Below are 15,621 nucleotides of genomic sequence, written 5' to 3'. Positions count from 1 at the left end.
TTAGCATGTTTATTTGAGCCAAACTACGGCCACTACTTGTATTGTAACGTTGGTAAGACATAGTCTCTCCCTTGGTTGCTTGAGGCGTGTCTAGGCGTGAGGCGACCTAAGGCACAAATTGTTTGACGTAAGCCGAGCATTGTACAAAAGGTGCAGGCGAGGCGTGCTTTTTAGGCTAAAAATTGACTTGAGGCGCACGCCTTATGTACTTCGCTTGTTTTTGTGCAGGCCGAGTGTTGTACAACATTCTTTTTATGTTGTACATGTATGTGTTTTTCATGTTAAAACATGTATAAAGCTTAATTATAGCTAAATCATAGGTAGGGGATGCTAAAAACTATATGAGATATAAATTGAATTATATAATCACTTTGTGCATTGCGTACGAAAAGCTCACCGCTTTTACGCTTTGCACCTCTAATTTAAGCCTCGTCGCTTTTGTTCGCTTCGTGTTTTTTTAAAACCAAGGGCTCTCCCACATAGTGAATTACTCTTCTCGAATGAGTAAGAAACAATTTCATACGACTAAGGGAGATTTTGAATGGGTATGTCTGGGAAGAACGAAATAAAGGGGTGAGAGTTCGCTTGTTTTATAATGAACCAGATGCCAAACTCTCACCTATGCCTCCACCTTTGTGTGGAACCACTTCCCCGAGTGTTAGCCGTAACATAACAAGCCCAAATCTCATTCTTACCTTATGCCAGATGGTTCGCTTTGGCAAGGGAGTACACACCATGGCTCCCCCTATGTCCCACCAAGAAGCCCAGAGTTCACTCGTTAGAAGGAGGAGATGCGTACGAATAAGTATCTTTTAAGAACAACAAACAAGTGTATGCTAAGAGAGAGAGTGAGAGAACTGATACCACAACCTTTGGAAGAAGTCTTGTATTTATAGTCGAAGAGCGTGGGGAAGAAGAATTGTGGGCTGATGGAGCTTGGTACAACTATCATTGTCAAAGAATATTCATTCGGCCCCCTCTGGCAGGATTGTTAGTGCCTGCAAAGATATTAATGACGTGGCGCAACATGGTTGGCATGTGCCACTGTCCAAATGTACCTTTTTCGGGTCCTTCATTAACCGTTTGTGTGGTTTGATTTTGTGTTTATCGTTCATATTAGGGTTATATGTATTCATATCAAAATTTATATTTATTACGTGTGATGCAAGAAAATATATGAAATATATATTTATTTAAAAAGCTCATTCAAATTTATATAAATGGAAAACATTTTTTTCCCAAAGAATTCGATTAACTCCATGATTATCTTAAAGCCTTTCATTTTCCATCATCAAACCTATGTAATACATGAGTCTATAACCTAGTGAATAAATAAACAACAGAAAAAATATCTATTATATCATTCAAACAAACATTGTTTTAAAGAAGTAAACTTAGTATATATATATATATATATATAGGGAGAAGATCATGCGAGAACCACCTCTTATTGTGAGAACCGCGAGAACCAATGTGAACACACCAAAAATGCCTAAAAATAGCTAAAAATCACACAAAAATTTTTTTTTTGATTTTTTAAATATTTTTTAGGTTAAAATCGCTACTTTTCGAAGCAAAAAAAAAAAAAAAATTTTTTTAATTTTTTTTTTTGCTTCGAAAAGTAGCGATTTTAACCTAAAAAATATTAAAAAAATCAAAAAAATTTTTTTTGATTTTTTTAGATTTTTTTTAGATTTTTTTAGGTTTTTTGGGGGTTTAGTTTTTAGCATTTTAGCTTGGGTGGGGGGGTGGGGTTTAGGTTTTTGGGGGGTGGGGGAGGGGGGTTTAGGTTTTTTTTGGGGGGGGGGTGGGGGTTAGGTTTTTTTTTTTTGTTTTTTTTTAGGTTTTTTTAGGTTTTTTTAGCTTGGGGGGGGGGGTTAGGTTTTTTTGGGGGGGGGGGGTTTAGGTTTTTTTTGGGGGGGGGGGGTTTAGGTTTTTTTTAGGTTTTTTTAAGTTTTTTTTAGGTTTTTTTAGCTTGGGGGGGGTTAGGTTTTTTTTGGGGGGGGGGGGTGGGGGGTTTAGGTTTTTTGGGGGGGGGTTGGGGGTTAGGTTTTTTTAGGTTTTTTTTAGGTTTTTTTAGCTATTTTAGGTTGTGTTCACATTGGTTCTCAAGGTTCTCACAATAAGGGTGGTTCTCGCATGAGCTCCTCCCTATATATATATATATATATATATATATATATATATATATATATATATATATATATATATATATATATATATATATATATATATATATATATATATATATATATATATATGGAGCCGTTAAAATAGAGACCATCTCCAGTTGTAAAAACTGTAAGAACCACTCTCAACCAATCAGATAAACGGGTAGTTTGGTCATTTCCCTTAAAAGTCCTATCTATCATCTCTCCTCTCTCATCTCTCCTCTTTAAATGTTTTGCAGACTTTCATTTTATCACATCTTTATTCTCTCTCCACCACATAATTGCTAATATTCTTCTCTCTCTCGTATAGTGAAACCAGATCTTAAAAGTTTGAAGATCTTCAACAACAAAACTCAAAACCAAACCACAATCATCTTCAAAGCCAAAATCCCCATCCCTATCTTCGGCCTCCCTTCCTCTCCGCCACCCACAACCATCCCTCAGCCGCCGCATCCACCCCAAGACCCCATCCCGCCGATCCGCCACAAGACCCCATCTCTCTTTGCTCACTCTGTTCTTTAAAGGGTTGTTGTTTTTCAGTGAAACTGGGGATAAAGTCATCGGCTCAACATCATCAGATCGGATGGGATGGTGACCGGTCACGGCCAGAGACACCGGCTACAGTGGCGACTATGGTGGTGGGTGCTCGAGATGATGGTATTGACGATGATGGCAGGTGGTGGGTGCTCGATGACGGTGGTGGTGTGCCGATGACGGAGGTGGTGGGTGCTCGAGATGATGGTTTGAGTCGGGTCAGTGAATGTGGGTTTTCAATTTTGTTTTGGTTGGGTTTCATTGATATTTGTCTGATGAACTCTGTGGGTTTGTTCCTGTGTGTTTTTTTATCAGTGAACTATGTTTTTGATTTTCTAGTGATTTTTGATTTTCTGGTGATTTTTGCCCTGTGTTCTTGTTTATCTGGTGGATTTGGATCAGTGGACTATGTGGGTTTGATATGTTGGAACTTGGATGGGGGCGGCGATGAAGCAAAAAAAATAAATAAATAAAATAAACCCGTAGATTTTGATGACGATGGCGCGACAACGATGGTGGAGGGTAGGTTTATGAACCTGCAACCCCACTTTGCAGCCTTTTTTATTATCGGAAAATCTGAGCCAAACCCCTTTTTCGAGATACACTTTGTTTTGATGTTGTTGTTTTTTTTATTTCCACCCCCCTATTCGATGATGATAACGATATATATGAGACACCACCCGAGTTTGCGATTTCTGAGTGCGTTCGTTTTTGCGTAAAAAAATAAAAAAAGAGTTAAACCGTAAACTTTTTAACGTAAACCGTAAACTTTTTATCGTAAAACGTAAATATGTAAAACGTAAATTTTTTTATGTAAAACGTAAAACGTAAAAAGTTTTACATAAAACGTTAAACGTAAATTTTTTTACGAAAAACGTAAAATGTAAAACTTTTAACGTAAAACGTAAAAGTTTTACGTAAAACTTAAAACGTAAAAAACTGTTAAACCGTAAACTTTTTAACGTAAAACATAAAATGTTTAACGTAAAACGTAAAAACGTAAACTTTTTAAACATAAAACGTAAAACGAAAAAACGTAAAAAGTTTTACGTAAAACGTAAAACTTAAAAACGAAGCGTTAAAAATGTAAAAAACGTAAAAAAAAAGCGGCGCGTTAAAACGAAAAAAAACGTAAAAACGTTAAAAAACGGCGCGTTAAAACGTAAAAAATGTAACGTAAAAAATGGCGTGTAAAAAAACGACGCTTGAAAAAGCCCGGCGTAAAAATCGGCGCGTTAAAAAAACGACGATTGAAACGTAAAATCAGCGCGTAAACCGTAAAAAACGGCGCCTAAAACGTTAAAAAAACGGCGCGTAAAGTTTTTAACGTAAATGTGGGCGCGTTAAAAAATCTGTTTTCAAAAAAGTTTTTAAACCAAAAAATCAGTTTCTTAATAAAAAATAATTAAGACGTAAAAGGTTTACGTAAAACGTAAAACGTAAACAAATAAAAGTGTTACGTAAAAAGTTTTTCGTAAGTTTTATGTAAAGTTTTTCGTAAATTTTTTTTGTAAACTTTTTCTTAAGTTTTACGTAAAACGTGAAAATTTTAACGTAAAACGTAAAAACTTTTACGTAAAACGTAAAAAGTTTAAATTTTTAATGTAAAAAGTTTTACGTAAAACGTAAAAAATTTAACGTAAAACGTAAAAACTTTTACGTAAAAAGTTTAAATTTTTAACGCAAAACGTAAAAAGTGTACAAAAAGGGGCACGTTAAAAAAAGTGAAAAAACGGCGCGTTTAAAACGGCGTGTAAAAAGCCGATGCGTTAAAAAACGTGGAGAAACGGCGCGTTTTAAAAAAACGACGCTTGAAAAAAACGGCGCGAAAAAACGCGTAAAAAACGGCGCGTTAAAAAACTTCAGAAAAACGGCGTGTAAAAAGCGTGTAAAAAATTTGGCGCATTAAAAAACGTGGAAAAAACGGCGCGTAAAAAACGTGTAAAAAACTGCGCGTTAAAAAAACGCCGACTGAGAAAAACGACGACTTAAAAAAACGGCGCGTTAAAAAACGCCGATTGAGAAAAACGACGGCTTTAAAAAACGGCGCGTAAAAACGGCGCGTGAAAAACGGCGCATAAAACCGGCGTTAAAAACCGGCGTGTTAAAAAACGGCGCGTTAAAAAATCGGTGCGTTAAAAACGGCGCGTTGAAAACGCCGATTGAGAACAGCGCGTTAACAAACGGCGTTAAAAAACGGCGCGTTAAAAAATGGACAAAGGGAAGCCACGAGGGAAGAAGAAGAAAAAGAAACCGCCTGAGTGCGATAATGCAAAACGAAGGTTAAAGTTATTCGGTCCAATGTGGAATACAGTGGATGACTTACTAGAGCATTGGCGGGGTACATACTTAGAGGCCATGAGATGCAAACATCCCACTCGACCACCATGAGAGTATATCAGGTATGGTCTGGCTGAAGACCTGTAAACTTAGCGCTCTCGGGAGGCAGCCCGAGGATGTAGAGTAGTGTATATTTGTTTTGTTTTCGCGTGAGTACTTTTGCAGGTTACTAGGTTATAAATCTCTACGGATGCATTGGTCCAAGTATGGGGATGTTTGGTGAAGTCCCATTACGTTCTAGTTGCAATTGCGGACGATGCGCGGATTAGAGTTCAGTCAGAACTGTCCATACTCAATCTCCATTTGGACGGGGATGATCCGAACACTAATTATAGAGATTGCCCTGAGTACTTGTGGACACGACCTCGAATGAAATGCTATACGGTCGTGGTGGAACATGACGCATGATGATTCTATGTTTTAAACCAGGGGAGTCTGTTCCACTTTTATTATCGCATTTTTATTGCATTTTTTTATTCGTGTTCTTGGTGGTGTTAAACTTTATGTGCTAGGGAATGTGTTTTTGCTAATTGTGTTAGGATTGGTCGCTAATGAGGTTTAGTTGGTATTCCCGGGTTTTGTTTTTAAAACACTATACATTGGGGACAATGTCGCTCAAGTGTGGGGATATGGAAACCCGGGAAGGGAAAGGCTTGGGACAGAGTTTAAAAGAGGTTGAAAGTGATTGAAAACGATGAAAACTGAAAAAAAAATTGAAAATTTTTAAAATTTTAAAGAATTTCATCGCCTTAAGTGAACTAAATGGATACGAAAACCGAATGTTTCGATCACTAATGGGTCCCTTGCCGGTACTAAACTAACGTAGTCCCTTGTCATGGTCATTCCTTTAAGTTTCATGAGAGTAGGTCCGACAGGTGTTTTTAGGATAAAAAGAATTGAGAAGAGATGTCTATTTAGGGGTAACATGCTTTAGATTGCATACGCTACATGTCGGTAACCCTTTTTACCTTTCTTCGGTGAGAATTTTGAGCCCGTAGAATGATAGAGTGATTTATATTATGACTTCATTTGTTGAGAGCAGGCCGCGTGTTATTCTGTGTTAGAACTTGTATGATTTGATACATGCTGAGATTGTGACTTGATATGTGCACGTAAATGATAAAGGCATTAGGATATCCCTTACACCCGTTATGTTTGTTTTGTGTTTACCTAGTTATCACCCTTAGTAGCCCTGTTGAGCCTATTTACCTTTCATTTGTTCACCTAATGTGCATTGTTGATACCGACCGTGAACAACAGATTATGAAAAAAAAAGAAGAGAAAACAAAGAAAGAAAAAAAATAGAAAAACAAAAAAAACAAAAATAGAAGTTTCGTGAATAATGTTATATTGTTTCGGGTAGAAACCAACCCAAAAGTGTGAGTTGTTATGTGTGTTGCAAATAAAGTTGTCACGGTTTGGTCGTTTGTTTGTTCGCCACGAAAAATATATAAATATAAGCCAAAAATTTCCTACCTTTAGCCTAAGCCCAAAACCGAAAGTCCTTTTGATATGTGCCGTGTTACATGATACAGTGGAGGTGTGATTGTCGTACAAGCATATGATTATAGAATTTCATGTATGGTTTTGAGTGTTATACATACTAGCACATTACACGCTAGTCCATATTTTAAACCGAGAGGAGAGTTGATTGTGAGGGGCGTGTAGCATGTGTATAATCCTAAGCATGTTAGTTTTGAATAAACAAGTCTTGAGTTTTAGAAATTGCATTAATTGTTTGTCGGACTGTCAATCTTGATTGTGTCAGTCTATGAAACGGGTATGACTTGGGACTTAAACTGTTGCATCGGGTAAGGGGTTTAGAGGTGTTGTCACTATGGTGAGTAGTTCTGTATCGGTTTGCTTGAGGACAATCAAAGGTAAGTGTGGGGATGTGATGGAGAGTGTGAGACATGGATATTTAAGTGCTTATCTTACACACTTTATGCGGTTTTATATGATTGGATGTGTAGAATTGGATTATTGCGAGTGGTTGTATGTTTGCAGGTTAAACGCGTGAAATGGATGAAGTTACAACATTTAACGATGAAGCGAGACATGTGATATTAATAAAGGCAGCCAACATTGAACTACACGCAGACCAAGGTAGGACTTCAGATGGACTTATTGTGGTGGCAAGATATGTGAATAAAAGTGATGGCTATTATCAAATCAACATCAACATTATATATCATCACGGCAGACTTGGACTACATGTGGGGGTGTGTGTTTGAAAAAGTCAATTTATTGATTTAATTATGAATGCAAATCAAAAAGGAAACAGTAACATCCACTTGGGGTCTACGCTTTGGAATCATGGTTTACGATTGGCAAGGGAGTGTCACGTGGTCTTTTGTTTTGTACAAGGATGGATATTAAACCCTAATAATTAAAGGGACTTTTGGGGGAGGATCGATCAGTCATTACACATTATTTTGACTTGTCCATTATCACGAAGTATGGGCAGCAACATCTAGAAGATTAAAAAAAAAATATTGGCAGCCCATCATTGCGAATTGGGCCATTATCTCGAATTAGTGGAGCCCATTTTGGACTTCATGAGGGACGCAACATTGGCAGCCGGAATGGATTTTTTCTGGGGGGAGGGCAGCCGAACTCAACTCATTATCGAACATCAAGCATCATTCATCCATCATCATTCCACATCACTCACAAAACCGATCATGTCTTCAATCTTCGACCAAGCTTTTGAGGATCGCACGAACGTCATGAGCGGCTAGTCGTCTCGTGACCGTCTCCGGGACTAGGGTTTATGTTTGAACATTGGGTTTACATATGTTTACAACTTTTTGGATTGAGAATTGATTAATCATCGGTTAGTCGTTCCTATTGTTTTTGTTTTGATTAAACAGTATTTGATTATCGTAATCATTCTTGTTCATCAATTATTTGGTTTGCTCATCAACAACCGGGATTAAATTCTAGGATGTCATTGTTTTAAACCTTTAATCATTGAACCTGTTAACGTTTATGAAATCTAAAATTGGTAATTAACTGGATTACTATTCATTTGCATCAATCTTTCGGTTTCGATCGTGGATCATTGCAATCAAATATATTGTCTGTTAATTATTTATCAAAACAAGTTTTACAAATCATGTCTATGTGATTTTCAACTGGTTGTAACTAAGTAACCTGATTTTCTGCATAACCTGAAAACCCGGAGATTGGTCTATTTTTCTCATTATTGTTTACACCTACAATTTCAAATACGTTCTCATAATTACTCTCACAAAACTGCAAAAAGCAATTAGGTTTTAATTTAGATAGTAGATGATAATTGAAACAACGAACTTTTACACTTTCCACTGATTCCCGGTGGATTCGACACCCTACTTGCCCTTTACTAGTAAAAGGTGAATAGGACATCTTTAACTTTATTTTTGACCGACCTTACGACATCGATCAAAATGGCGCCGTTGCCGGGGAATCGGTGCGCTTAGTTTAGTTAGTTGTTTTTCTTAAAAATTAAAAAAAAATATAAAAATTAGAAAAAAACCAAAAAAAAAAAAAAAATCCAAAAATATTTCTTTTTGTTTGTTTCTCTTGTTTCGTTCCATATTACGCTTGGTTTCTTGTTTATCTGTGTGCAGGTGATTCTCGTGCTGCATGCATACCAGGTTTTCCAAGAAATCATCACCGCTTTTGTTTGATTCAGAGATAGAAAAGACTGCTCGACAGAATCGCGTTCTTCTACGTTCAGCAGTAAAAGCTAGAGCTCAGTCATCAACAGTTGCGCAAGATCTTGAACAAGCAGCTCACGAGATGGCTGATCAAGAGCCACAGAACCAAGCACAAAACGAACCAATCCCGCCCATTCCAGATCCACCAATCCCTCAAAACCAAAACCAGCCCAATAACCAAAACCAGAATCAACCACCACCACAACCATTTCCACAATTCAACCCAGGCCCACAAAACCATCCGGGAAATCTGAATCTCCGACATGGGGAAATTATCCGTCTCAACCAACCACAACATCAACACGGGTATGATGAGGGTTTTCAACACAGAGAAGGCAGTGTGCATACTTGGGAATCTGGTTGGGAAGAAGATGATTATCAGAATCAGTATGATGGGAGGTACGCGGATTACAGATACGATGAGGGGTACAATGTGAATCAAGGATACCCAGTACAACAACAGGTCAATCAAAGAAATCACATCCTGCGCCCGATTCCACAGAATCAAGTTCAACATGGAGTCCCGCAATTCAATGCGGGGAATCAAAGAGCTAATAATCGGGTTGGGGGCGATCAGATACAGTTTGTGGATGGTGTCCCACAAGTCGTTCAAGGGGCACCAATTCAAGGCGTTGAAGGTCACTGTCGACCAGTTGTAGCACCGAACTCGTCAGCTATAGTGACACCGATTGGAAATAATAACCGACCTTTTGAGGTAAGGCCTCAATACTTAGGCCATTTGCCCGAGTTTTATGGAAAAAGGACCGAAGAACCATACTTGCACATTGCAAGTTTTGATTCAATTTGCCAAACAATTGGGGTTCCGGGATTTACAAAGGATGAAGTTAAGTTGATGTTGTTTCAGTTCACCTTGAAAGACAAAGCTCGACAATGGTTCGCGACATTACCTCCAGGTAGTATATACACTTGGCAAGAGATGCAGCTGGTGTTCTTGGAAGAATATTACACCATGAATAGAACCAGTGAAGCTCAGGATGCAATCAGAGCCTTCCAACAGCATTCAGGGGAAGCGTTCCATGAGGCATTTACAAGGTTTAAGGAGTTGCTTAGGAAATGCCCCCACCATGGCATTCAGACATGGGAATTGATTAAAGCGTTCTACGATGGGCTACTTCCTGATGATGTAAGAGATCTCATAGCCATCAGTAATGGTACGTTTCTCACGAACACAGAAGCTGCAGATTGGGCATATTTGGAGAGACAGAGTGCCACTTCTAAAAGGCAGGCACAGTCTAGCAGGAGAGCGAGATCAGCATCGGCGAGATCAGTTGATTATGAAGCTGAAGAACAGGTTGAGATATTGAAACAACAGAATTTGCTATTAGAGCGACAGGTAGCTCAGATGAAGTTGGGAAAGGGAGCTGAAGTTAGGGCAGCTAATGCATTTGCAGTGTGTACGGATTGTGGTGAGTTAGGACACCAGGTGGGAGAGTGTCTCGCAAGGATGGTTCCGAATGAAGAAGTGAACCAAGTATTCGGTGAACGAAAGCAGTATGATATGAAATCGAATACATATCATCCAGGTTTGCGAAACCACCCCAATTTTAGTTACGGTAATTCTGCTAATCAAATGAACCCTAATTTTCAGGTACCCATGCAAGGAGGCCAGCAGTATCAGAGTCGTCAAGGTAACTACTCGCAAGGTAATTACCAAACTCAGGGCCAATATAATCAGGTTAATCAGCAGGGGAACTCCTCAAGTGCTAGTGGTGGAACAAGTGATGACAAGTTGGATGCTATTATGAAGTTTATGAAGGACATCCAAAAGGATAATGAAGTTCGAGACAAAACTTCAGAAGCAATGCAGAAACAGTTGGGGCAGCTAGCAGAAGATCTAGCTCAGCTGAGAAGAGATCCAGGTAAGTTGCCAAGCACTACCACAGTTAATCCAGCACATCAGTCATCTAGCTTGAAAAATGGAAGAAATGTGCACATCAACGCGGTAAGTATTCTTCCAACTTCTGAATTTGGTAGTGTCACAATTACTCCACCATCACAATTAGTTGAGGAGGTGTTGGAGGATGTTGGTAATAGATCGGACTCTCAACATGATCGGGACCAACCAAGGGATGAAAGGTGGGAAAGCTTTAAACAAGCTAAAATTAATCTGCCTCTACTCGATGCGATTAAAGAGAGTCCAGATCATGTTGAATGTTTGAAGGAGTTAAGTACCCAAAAACGACTTCACAAGTTTCCTAAAAAACTTGATTTGACTGCAAATGTGAATGTCGTTTTGTTGGGTACCCTTCCCCCAAAACTCCAAGATCCAGGAGCACCCATTATTGCAGTACAAGTGGGTAAATTTAAAATAGACAGGGCACTATTGGATCTTGGAGCGTGTGTTAGTATTCTACCAGGGAGTCTTTATGACCAATATGATTTTGGTCCGCTACAAAAAGTAAACACCACCGTGGTATTGGCTGATCAGACTCCCATGTGTCCGAGGGGGATTGTAAGAGATGTAATTGTGAAGGGAGAAGATTGTTACTACCCAGTTGACTTCTTAGTGCTGGACTGTGCCACAAGTTCAAAGAACACGCACTCTCCAGTCATTCTGGGTAGACCGTTCTTAGCGACTGCTCATGCAATTATAAACTGCGTTGAAGGAACGGTAAGTATGAAGTTTGGTGACCGCGAATTGCGGTTAAGTGTGTTTTCAAATGCTACTAATCCTTCCATTTCAGGTGAACACTCAAAAACTGAAAGTGGTGAAGAAAATGTCTCTCCTGCAAAGGAGATTCATACCAAACATGAGTGTTTTATGGTTGACAGGTTTGAAGTGGCAGGAAGCAAAGCGGTAAGGAAAAAGGAAAGTGTGGCGCATGAGGAGTTTAAAACGGACAAAGGGAAGCCACGAGGGAAGAAGAAGAAAAAGAAACCGCCTGAGTGCGATAATGCAAAACGAAGGTTAAAGTTATTCGGTCCAATGTGGAATACAGTGGATGACTTACTAGAGCATTGGCGGGGTACATACTTAGAGGCCATGAGATGCAAACATCCCACTCGACCACCATGAGAGTATATCAGGTATGGTCTGGCTGAAGACCTGTAAACTTAGCGCTCTCGGGAGGCAGCCCGAGGATGTAGAGTAGTGTATATTTGTTTTGTTTTCGCGTGAGTACTTTTGCAGGTTACTAGGTTATAAATCTCTACGGATGCATTGGTCCAAGTATGGGGATGTTTGGTGAAGTCCCATTACGTTCTAGTTGCAATTGCGGACGATGCGCGGATTAGAGTTCAGTCAGAACTGTCCATACTCAATCTCCATTTGGACGGGGATGATCCGAACACTAATTATAGAGATTGCCCTGAGTACTTGTGGACACGACCTCGAATGAAATGCTATACGGTCGTGGTGGAACATGACGCATGATGATTCTATGTTTTAAACCAGGGGAGTCTGTTCCACTTTTATTATCGCATTTTTATTGCATTTTTTTATTCGTGTTCTTGGTGGTGTTAAACTTTATGTGCTAGGGAATGTGTTTTTGCTAATTGTGTTAGGATTGGTCGCTAATGAGGTTTAGTTGGTATTCCCGGGTTTTGTTTTTAAAACACTATACATTGGGGACAATGTCGCTCAAGTGTGGGGATATGGAAACCCGGGAAGGGAAAGGCTTGGGACAGAGTTTAAAAGAGGTTGAAAGTGATTGAAAACGATGAAAACTGAAAAAAAATTGAAAATTTTGAAAATTTTAAAGAATTTCATCGCCTTAAGTGAACTAAATGGATACGAAAACCGAATGTTTCGATCACTAATGGGTCCCTTGCCGGTACTAAACTAACGTAGTCCCTTGTCATGGTCATTCCTTTAAGTTTCATGAGAGTAGGTCCGACAGGTGTTTTTAGGATAAAAAGAATTGAGAAGAGATGTCTATTTAGGGGTAACATGCTTTAGATTGCATACGCTACATGTCGGTAACCCTTTTTACCTTTCTTCGGTGAGAATTTTGAGCCTGTAGAATGATAGAGTGATTTATATTATGACTTCATTTGTTGAGAGCAGGCCGCGTGTTATTCTGTGTTAGAACTTGTATGATTTGATACATGCTGAGATTGTGACTTGATATGTGCACGTAAATGATAAAGGCATTAGGATATCCCTTACACCCGTTATGTTTGTTTTGTGTTTACCTAATTATCACCCTTAGTAGCCCTGTTGAGCCTATTTACCTTTCATTTGTTCACCTAATGTGCATTGTTGATACCGACCGTGAACAACAGATTATGAAAAAAAAAAAGAAGAGAAAACAAAGAAAGAAAAAAAATAGAAAAAGAAAAAAAACAAAAATAGAAGTTTCGTGAATAATGTTATATTGTTTCGGGTAGAAACCAACCCAAAAGTGTGAGTTGTTATGTGTGTTGCAAATAAAGTTGTCACGGTTTGGTCGTTTGTTTGTTCGCCACGAAAAATATATAAATATAAGCCAAAAATTTCCTACCTTTAGCCTAAGCCCAAAACCGAAAGTCCTTTTGATATGTGCCGTGTTACATGATTCAGTGGAGGTGTGATTGTCGTACAAGCATATGATTATAGAATTTCATGTATGGTTTTGAGTGTTATACATACTAGCACATTACACGCTAGTCCATATTTTAAACCGAGAGGAGAGTTGATTGTGAGGGGCGTGTAGCATGTGTATAATCCTAAGCATGTTAGTTTTGAATAAACAAGTCTTGAGTTTTAGAAATTGCATTAATTGTTTGTCGGACTGTCAATCTTGATTGTGTCAGTCTATGAAACGGGTATGACTTGGGACTTAAACTGTTGAATCGGGTAAGGGGTTTAGAGGTGTTGTCACTATGGTGAGTAGTTCTGTATCGGTTTGCTTGAGGACAATCAAAGGTAAGTGTGGGGATGTGATGGAGAGTGTGAGACATGGATATTTAAGTGCTTATCTTACACACTTTATGCGGTTTTATATGATTGGATGTGTAGAATTGGATTATTGCGAGTGGTTGTATGTTTGCAGGTTAAACGCGTGAAATGGATGAAGTTACAGCATTTAACGATGAAGCGAGACATGTGATATTAATAAAGGCAGCCAACATTGAACTACACGCAGACCAAGGTAGGACTTCAGATGGACTTATTGTGGTGGCAAGATATGTGAATAAAAGTGATGGCTATTATCAAATCAACATCAACATTATATATCATCACGGCAGACTTGGACTACATGTGGGGGTGTGTGTTTGAAAAAGTCAATTTATTGATTTAATTATGAATGCAAATCAAAAAGGAAACAGTAACATCCACTTGGGGTCTACGCTTTGGAATCATGGTTTACGATTGGCAAGGGAGTGTCACGTGGTCTTTTGTTTTGTACAAGGATGGATATTAAACCCTAATAATTAAAGGGACTTTTGGGGGAGGATCGATCAGTCATTACACATTATTTTGACTTGTCCATTATCACGAAGTATGGGCAGCAACATCTAGAAGATTAAAAAAAAATATTGGCAGCCCATCATTGCGAATTGGGCCATTATCTCGAATTAGTGGAGCCCATTTTGGACTTCATGAGGGACGCAACATTGGCAGCCGGAATGGATTTTTTCTGGGGGGAGGGCAGCCGAACTCAACTCATTATCGAACATCAAGCATCATTCATCCATCATCATTCCACATCACTCACAAAACCGATCATGTCTTCAATCTTCGACCAAGCTTTTGAGGATCGCACGAACGTCATGAGCGGCTAGTCGTCTCGTGACCGTCTCCGGGACTAGGGTTTATGTTTGAACATTGGGTTTACATATGTTTACAACTTTTTGGATTGAGAATTGATTAATCATCGGTTAGTCGTTCCTATTGTTTTTGTTTTGATTAAACAGTATTTGATTATCGTAATCATTCTTGTTCATCAATTATTTGGTTTGCTCATCAACAACCGGGATTAAATTCTAGGATGTCATTGTTTTAAACCTTTAATCATTGAACCTGTTAACGTTTATGAAATCTAAAATTGGTAATTAACTGGATTACTATTCATTTGCATCAATCTTTCGGTTTCGATCGTGGATCATTGCAATCAAATATATTGTCTGTTAATTATTTATCAAAACAAGTTTTACAAATCATGTCTATGTGATTTTCAACTGGTTGTAACTAAGTAACCTGATTTTCTGCATAACCTGAAAACCCGGAGATTGGTCTATTTTTCTCATTATTGTTTACACCTACAATTTCAAATACGTTCTCATAATTACTCTCACAAAACTGCAAAAAGCAATTAGGTTTTAATTTAGATAGTAGATGATAATTGAAACAACGAACTTTTACACTTTCCACTGATTCCCCGTGGATTCGACACCCTACTTGCCCTTTACTAGTAAAAGGTGAATAGGACATCTTTAACTTTATTTTTGACCGACCTTACGACATCGATCACACATCCATCCATCTAGTTGATCTAAGGGCCATAAAGTGGTTCTCATGGTTTTTACAACAAGAGGTGGTTTTCATTTTAGCGATCCCATATATATATATATATATATATATATATATATATATATATATATATATATATATATATATATAGGATAATGTTATATGAAAAACCCTTCAATTTTAGAAAACTTTGCAAACCCAATGCATGGTCCACATTTATCCACGTGTCCCAGCCATCTTCATTTCTTTTTTACTTTTGAGGGCACACTGGTCTTTTTATATTTTCACTTGTCTCCTCTTGTCAGATCACCAACTCTCTATTTGTCATTTGTAGAGCATCAAAAAGATTAAACTCTCTCTTTCTTATTTCACTTTCTTATCCATGTTTTTTGTATCATTTTTCTTGATGAAGAAATCCAACATTTTACCAATCAGATTTAGACCGAAATGAAGAACA

At 38.3% G+C, this 15,621-nt stretch overlaps 1 non-coding gene across 1 annotated transcript; it reads right to left on the bottom strand.

The window, feature by feature from the left end:
- Positions 1–9,735: 9,735 nt before the first annotated feature.
- Positions 9,736–9,841, bottom strand: LOC118482490. Its single transcript, XR_004868524.1, has one exon. It is a non-coding gene; the product is annotated as a small nucleolar RNA R71 (small nucleolar RNA).
- Between the last annotated feature and the right edge of the window lie 5,780 nt (positions 9,842–15,621).

The sequence above is a fragment of the Helianthus annuus genome, chromosome 9, assembly GCF_002127325.2.
Source record: "Helianthus annuus cultivar XRQ/B chromosome 9, HanXRQr2.0-SUNRISE, whole genome shotgun sequence".
Lineage (NCBI taxonomy): Eukaryota > Viridiplantae > Streptophyta > Magnoliopsida > Asterales > Asteraceae > Helianthus > Helianthus annuus.
This window is presented reverse-complemented; position numbering and strand designations above follow the sequence as displayed.